The sequence below is a fragment of the Pygoscelis adeliae genome, unplaced genomic scaffold, assembly GCF_000699105.1.
Source record: "Pygoscelis adeliae isolate BGI_AS28 unplaced genomic scaffold, ASM69910v1 Scaffold196, whole genome shotgun sequence".
In the NCBI taxonomy this organism is placed as follows: domain Eukaryota; kingdom Metazoa; phylum Chordata; class Aves; order Sphenisciformes; family Spheniscidae; genus Pygoscelis; species Pygoscelis adeliae.
In genome coordinates, this window is record NW_008824936.1 from 291,312 (window position 1) to 298,081 (window position 6,770).

The following is a 6,770-nucleotide window of genomic DNA, read 5'->3' on the forward strand; positions in this document are numbered from 1 at the left end:
TCCAAACCACAGCACTGTACCAGCTACTAGGAAGGAAATTAACTCTATCCCTGCTGAAACCAGGACAAAGCACTACCTAGCAACAACTAAAACATCGGTGTGTTATCAACATTGTTCTCATCCTAAGTCCAAACCACAGCACTGTACCAGCTACTAGGAAGAAAATTAACTCTATCCCAGCTGAAACCAGGACAGGGCCCCAAAAATAACTTCAAGTTTCAAGTATTTTTCTTGCCTACCATGACTTGCTTTCTTTGCTGATGAATCCGTTACTCGAAGAATGAGCAAAATATATATTCAGCTGAGTGATGTGCAGTGTATTGAATGCCTTACCGGTTGTTTTAATGATGTCCTGTGTACACTGAGGTGCAGATTATTTACATTTCTCTCACAAACAAGTCTGCAGTGGAGAAAATTGTATTCATTTGGTTTTGAAAACTGGGGGAGAAAATCAATTTTGTTGCTTATGCTTTGTTTGAATGGGCTCACACAAGCCCAATAGTTAAGTAGCCGGATATAAGTTTAATAAAGGAACCATTTCATTATGCCTTAAATGCAGGCTGAATTACATTTTGAAGATTCTAACCAGACTAATTTAAATCACTTCTCAGCAGTTTGTGTTAGAAGAATAACAAAGAAGTATGTTTCTTCAATGAATGATAAATCTGGTAAGGTCTTTCATTTAATGTCCCAGTCAATATTTTTTTCCATTAGTCACTGAGGAATAAATGTTCCTTTTCAATTTATTAGCACTTAAAAGTTATTACTTGCCCTAGCAAAGAGTGGCAACCTGCAAAGGGGGAATACATAGTTTGTTCTCAGTTATTTCTTATTCCAACTTCGTTTTATTTCATGGGTGTCAAATAATCCGGAGAGCATGCAAAGTCAGAACATTATTTTTTTTCTGTTAAACTCTACCTACTCTTTGTGATAACATAAGTATCATGTTTTGCCCTAACCTCTATTTTAATGGGAAGCTCAGTTTTACTTTCAGGTGTGTTTAAAAAGTGAAAAAAAACCAAAACCCAAAAAACCTAAGACTGTGCAAGCTGATTTTAACATACTGTTTCACACTGAATAGGAATTTCAAGTTAAAAGTTCTGAAAGATGAGTAAATCCTATGTATATTTTTATGTACGTATGTATGTTTCTAGAATGCCCCTAGGATGGAGTTAGTTGACTAATGATTTAACCCTAGATAGGAAGAATTACTGTTTTTGTTCTCCTAGATGTACTTTCAAGTATTAATCTTGTGAGACTATGGTGTATTTCGAAATACTAGTTATGAACTTTAAAGTAAATGCAACAAAAGACCTCTTCCTCTCTTTTCATGCTTACATTGCCAACTGATTTCCTTCTGGGGATTATTTGGATTTGTAGTTTAATTTTGGTAAGTCATGGTTAAAGAGCAAAATTTGTCTTCTTGTCATCACTATAATGCCTCAACTAGTGGGGTCAAAAAATTACACATAATATTGTCACTGTAACTTAGTGAATGATAAAAATAAGCACAAAGACTAATTATGACAATAAGGCCTAGACTTATATTTTGAAAAAACAAACTGAGTTTGTTCTAAACATTTCTTCATTTTTTATCCTGAAATAAACTTTTAATCAACACTGATAATAGCTCTAAACATCTTATTAATATTGAGTGGGATTCATTAAATCTAGCTGTCTTAAAATTAACTATCTTGTCTAAGTTAATTATGTAGGCTCCTTCTGTAGACAGCAGACAGGCAGACCAACAAATACAGAGCTTTGAGACAATTGCATCCCAGTAACAGAGATATCTGTGCTTTCTAAGACGTTGCTTGTACCTCTCCATTGATTACAGATCGAGTCTAAATGGCTAGCTTAATTTTGATAATCCGTAGTACATAAAAAGTTAAACATGGTTAAGCTTTCCTCGCACTTTTATTTGGCTCTTCTCTGCTCTGTGTACAGTTCATCTCAATAAATAAATAAATAAATAAAAAATTCCATTTCAGTAGGCTTTAACTGGAAACATGATGATGACATATATGCTTTGACATTCAAACAATCTTCTCATGTCACTTTTGTATGTTTTAATCTTCTAATGTATACATTTCAGCAAAAAGAATGGAAAATTAGCCAAAAACATAACAACTGGCAGTGATTTCTTAATCATAGGCTTATAAATGAAATTTCTCTGTAGAGTGAAAAATAAGCCTTTGCTTAGAATCAGTGACTGGAGTGAACATATAGGTCAACACCAATGAGATCACAAAGTACCTTGTCACAGGTTTTTTCAGCAGAGATGAAACTTTATGGTAGCTTTGTATTTTTTGTTTGTGTTCGTATGTGTCTTCATGAATAAAGTTTATCAATCAGATCAGCAACATGGACGTGAGAAAAGTGTCTCCTGATCTTGAATAAAAAATGATGAAAATGCATAAAAACACAAATGCATGTAGAATTAAAATTGTTTGGAAAGTCTTCATTTCTGTATATTCCAGACGTACCTTTTTTCTTTTTTTTGGTCTTCCCTTTCTTCCTTTCTTCTAGAGATCAACATAAATTCACATTTCCATTAGAAACATTTTCTTCAGTCACATGAAAGATCTTCAGCAAACCCTCTTCTGACCCACCACTTCATGGTACGCTTGCTGATCATCATAGTTCTCTCTTGAGCCTGGTTAAAAGGATGCAAATAATTCTCTACTTGTATATATCTTCAAGAAATGGAAAAAAAAACCATGACAGAGAACAGTTAACAAATGATGATGGACTATACTGACTTGCAAGTGAAAAAGTGCACACAGCGAATAATAAGAAAAATAATGTTTAATATTTTTTGTGTAGCTTATGTTTTCCTGATTTTACCTGTTTGTAGTTTGAAGTATCTTTGGCAACTTATTGAACTCTGCAGTATGCTGTTATGTATTATGAATTTGAATGAGTGTTTTCAACAATGACACCTTCTGTAGTTCATACTAAACTCCAGTTCACTTGTGATTTCTCAACTGGATTGTGTAGGATTTTTCCTTTGTGGCCAAATTTATTTTCTAAACCTTAAGTAGCAAAGTTTGATTTTAAAAATACAGTAGAAAAATAACAATACATTTTTGAGTTTTGAGATTTTACTTTTTACAGTAATGTAGAAAAAAATCCTGTCATGGTAATTTATTCACTGATAGTGTGTATTGATAGCAGAAGGGTTATACGGATGTTTTCCAAAAATAAATTATGAGATATTTTTCCCTTAGAGTCTGGATATTTTTAAAATTCTAGAGTTCTTGAGGAACAGAATTCACATTTTTCTTCTTTTCTAGTATATTTTTGCAACAGTTAGAAGTCATGTAACCGTAGTAGGTGGTTATAGCTCTTAATTGGAGGCAATGAGTGAGATGAGACACCTGAAGGTTTTATTAGAGCTTTAGAGAATACAATTCATTCAAAAGGAGAAAAAACTTGACACCACCTCCCAATCCTCCAAAGTCCTCACAGATTTACACAGAGTAGTAGGTTCACTACCACCTTTTAACAAGGAAAGATTAAAGACCACATGATGAGTTAAGAAACTTAAATAGCTGGAATACAAGGGATATGAAAAACTTTGGATAACAGGAAAAGGTGAAAGAAATAAGGATGTAAATATTTTGGAAAGAAAAAGAGAAGACTTCAGTTTTTGCAGAGAATAAGTGTTTCCAAGACAGAGACCCTGCCGCATTGCCTCAAGGGAAAAGTACCGGAGTCAAGAGGCTTTATGTAAAAAGGCCTGAGAATAGAGTGGTTGTTGCTGAGGTAAGATTAAAGCTATATTTACATAGCTGTGTCTTTAAGTCATTGAACTCACATTCTTTCTCAGCCATGGGATCAGGCAAGCAAATCAGTACCTAAAGCATGCTTTCTGAAATGAATTAAGTTAATCTAACCAGTAGGAAATAATTCTGGAGTTAACCTAATTCTATCATCCTTTTTACACAAACTGAATTGCTGACTTTTAAAAATGTAAGAAAAGAAATACATGCAGAGAATTTGAAAATATTTACTCATTATAAAAACATGATAATGTACAGTACTGTTCCAGATACAGAATTTGTCAATTTCTAAACAGTTCTTCCTTCCCCAGGCTCACCAGAGTGACATTGGCTTTTCATTTTTATCATTTCAAAAGTAGATTGCAGTTGAAGTTTTAAATACTTTTATTGTCCTGGTGATCTTGTGAAAACTTCTTATAGCAGCCAATAGAAAAATGAAAAATTCAGAGATGTAAAGGTATGAGTTTGGACATTTATAACAGTTAACAAAACGGGTAGGGTTCCACAGTACAGCATGGCCTGGTTTGTTAAGAAATTGAGGTTTAAACACTCCCATGCATCTGTCCGTCTGTGAGTTGTGTCAACTATACTTTCAGCAAATTTCAACCCAAATTTCAACAAGGTGTACAAAAGTAGGTGTAGTGAAGTCAAAATACTTCAAAGCTTTAAAGTCTCTACAGATTCCAGGAAAACTGGTTATCTTAAGAAAAGAAGAAAAGTTGAAGCTATTACCCCCACTGGGTTTTACTCTTTATCATATTGTAGAATGATAGAATAATTTAGGTTAGAAGGGACTTCTGGTGTTTTGTCTTTGTCAATCTAAAGAATTCTAGCCTGCTTCCTTATTCCTTGTGTAGAAGCTATTTCATACCTTTTTCAAGATGAAAAAGAATAATAAATGTGGATTTTTCTAAATAAAAAAATAATTTTTTTGTTATATTGAGAACAACAGTTTTTGAAACTCAGATTTCCAGCAGACCTCTACCTACACACTCTTCAGTATCTCACCTGCTCAAACTTGGAGCTCAGAGAATGAACTATACTGACTCATACCTTCCTCCTGCACTTCAGCACAGCAGACAAGTTTCTGTAATTTAGTTTTATACAGGGTTGTTCAGGACAAATGAAAATGTCCCCTGATAGGGCCCCTAACCAAATAAACTCTGTATTTCCTGAGTAATGATAGAGAATTGCAAAGTATAGTCCTTTCCTAGTGTGTGTTCCTGCTTCAGCTAGGTACAACTTGCAAGCTGATTTTCACAAATGTGTCTTTGTTGAGTCCAATGTTAGGTCTGTTTTTTTCACACTCTTAAGAAAACTGAAGAAGGTAGAAAGGAAATATATGTGGCATGAAACATGCTCTGATTCTGAATAATTTTTTCACTTGCAGAAAACACTGAGTTGTTTTCTAACGCTCCATATGTAAGTCCCTTTTATTTTTTTTACTTTTCTGTGTTTTAGTATTACTTGCTTATAGTGAATCTTGTAACTGGAACTTCAGCAATCAGAGCTTTATTCAGTCAGTAAACCTAGATATTTTTATTGACCTTTCAGGTAGCTTTACCACATTTGTTTATATCACATTTTCACCTCTTCATGGAAAACTGGAGTGATAATTAAGGGATAAAGCCTAAGTTTAAAGAGATTTTATGTTATTTCAACTACTTATATAAAATCTGGTTTTATATTGCTGTTAATTTCAGTGGAGCTAACCATATGAGCTCCTAGCTCCTAGGCAATCCCATAAGTGTTATTGTACCTAGAGCCAAAAGAAAAAAGTCAATGTAATTAACAGATTGTGTAATTGCAATTTATCTTTAAATATGTATGCAAAAAGGATCTATGTATGTTAAGTTGCACAAATAACCTTACTTTAATAATTTCTTAGCTTGAATGCTTTTACTTAGCAGTCTTAAAGTCCTTAATAAGTTTTTGTATTTAACAAAGGAATTCACTGAAATGGCACCAGCTTTTTGGAGGCACGGTTTCTCTCAATGAGTTTAAAAGTCTGATCATTTACACTGAAGAATTAAATGACTGCATTGTCTTGAAATTAGTCCAACAGAAGATATTTATTACTGTAGAACCAGTACATTGGCTTGATAAGATGAGTCAAAAATCACCTTAACATGTAAGTATATAATATATACTTGAAAATTTAGTAGGATGATGGAGCATTTCATCACTTATTAGAGTAATTGATAGTATGTGTCAAAGACAAGCAAAGAATGGGACAAAATTATTCCGAATAAAGTATGAGAAATTTGCTTCTGCTGGAAAGCATATGGAAATTAATATTTGCAAGGGGAAAACACTCTTCTTTTGCTATGACAGTAATCAAAATCTAACTGAGAAGTCTGACATTTTCATGATTGCAATTACTGTATATTTAGTACCTGCTCCATTAATGTATGATAACAGAAGAGCGTAAAGTGTATTGTAAAAATTATATATAGATTTATTTTAAAATGAAACTTGCCCAACTTTTCATGAACACTTAACAGAAATAAGAAAAAGTAAGTTTGAATTTTCTGGTAAAAAGTAAATAAACTGAATTAATTTATGAACAAAAAAGCTCTGTGGTTAATTGTGGTTTCTTCCTTCACTTAAGATGAGCACATGACAGTATAAAATAACGTTTTACCAATTTGAAAAGAGCAATATATACATCTCATTTATTTGTATAGAATTGTATTATTATAATATTTTTTAATACTTACTTAGCAAGCATTTAATGATTTTAGTTGGCGATATAAACATTATCTGATATCAGAATGTAAGGGCTATTTTTCTTAGATTCTTGCTGAGCTCTTCTGTGTTTGTGTGTACATGGGTGTGTGTCCCGGTTTCAGCTGGGATAATTTTCTTCCTAGTAGCAGGTACAGTGCTGTGTTTTGGATTTAGGGTGAGAATAATGTTGATAACACAACAATGTTTTAGTTGTTGCTAAATCGTGCTTACACTAGTCAAGGACTTTTCAGCTTC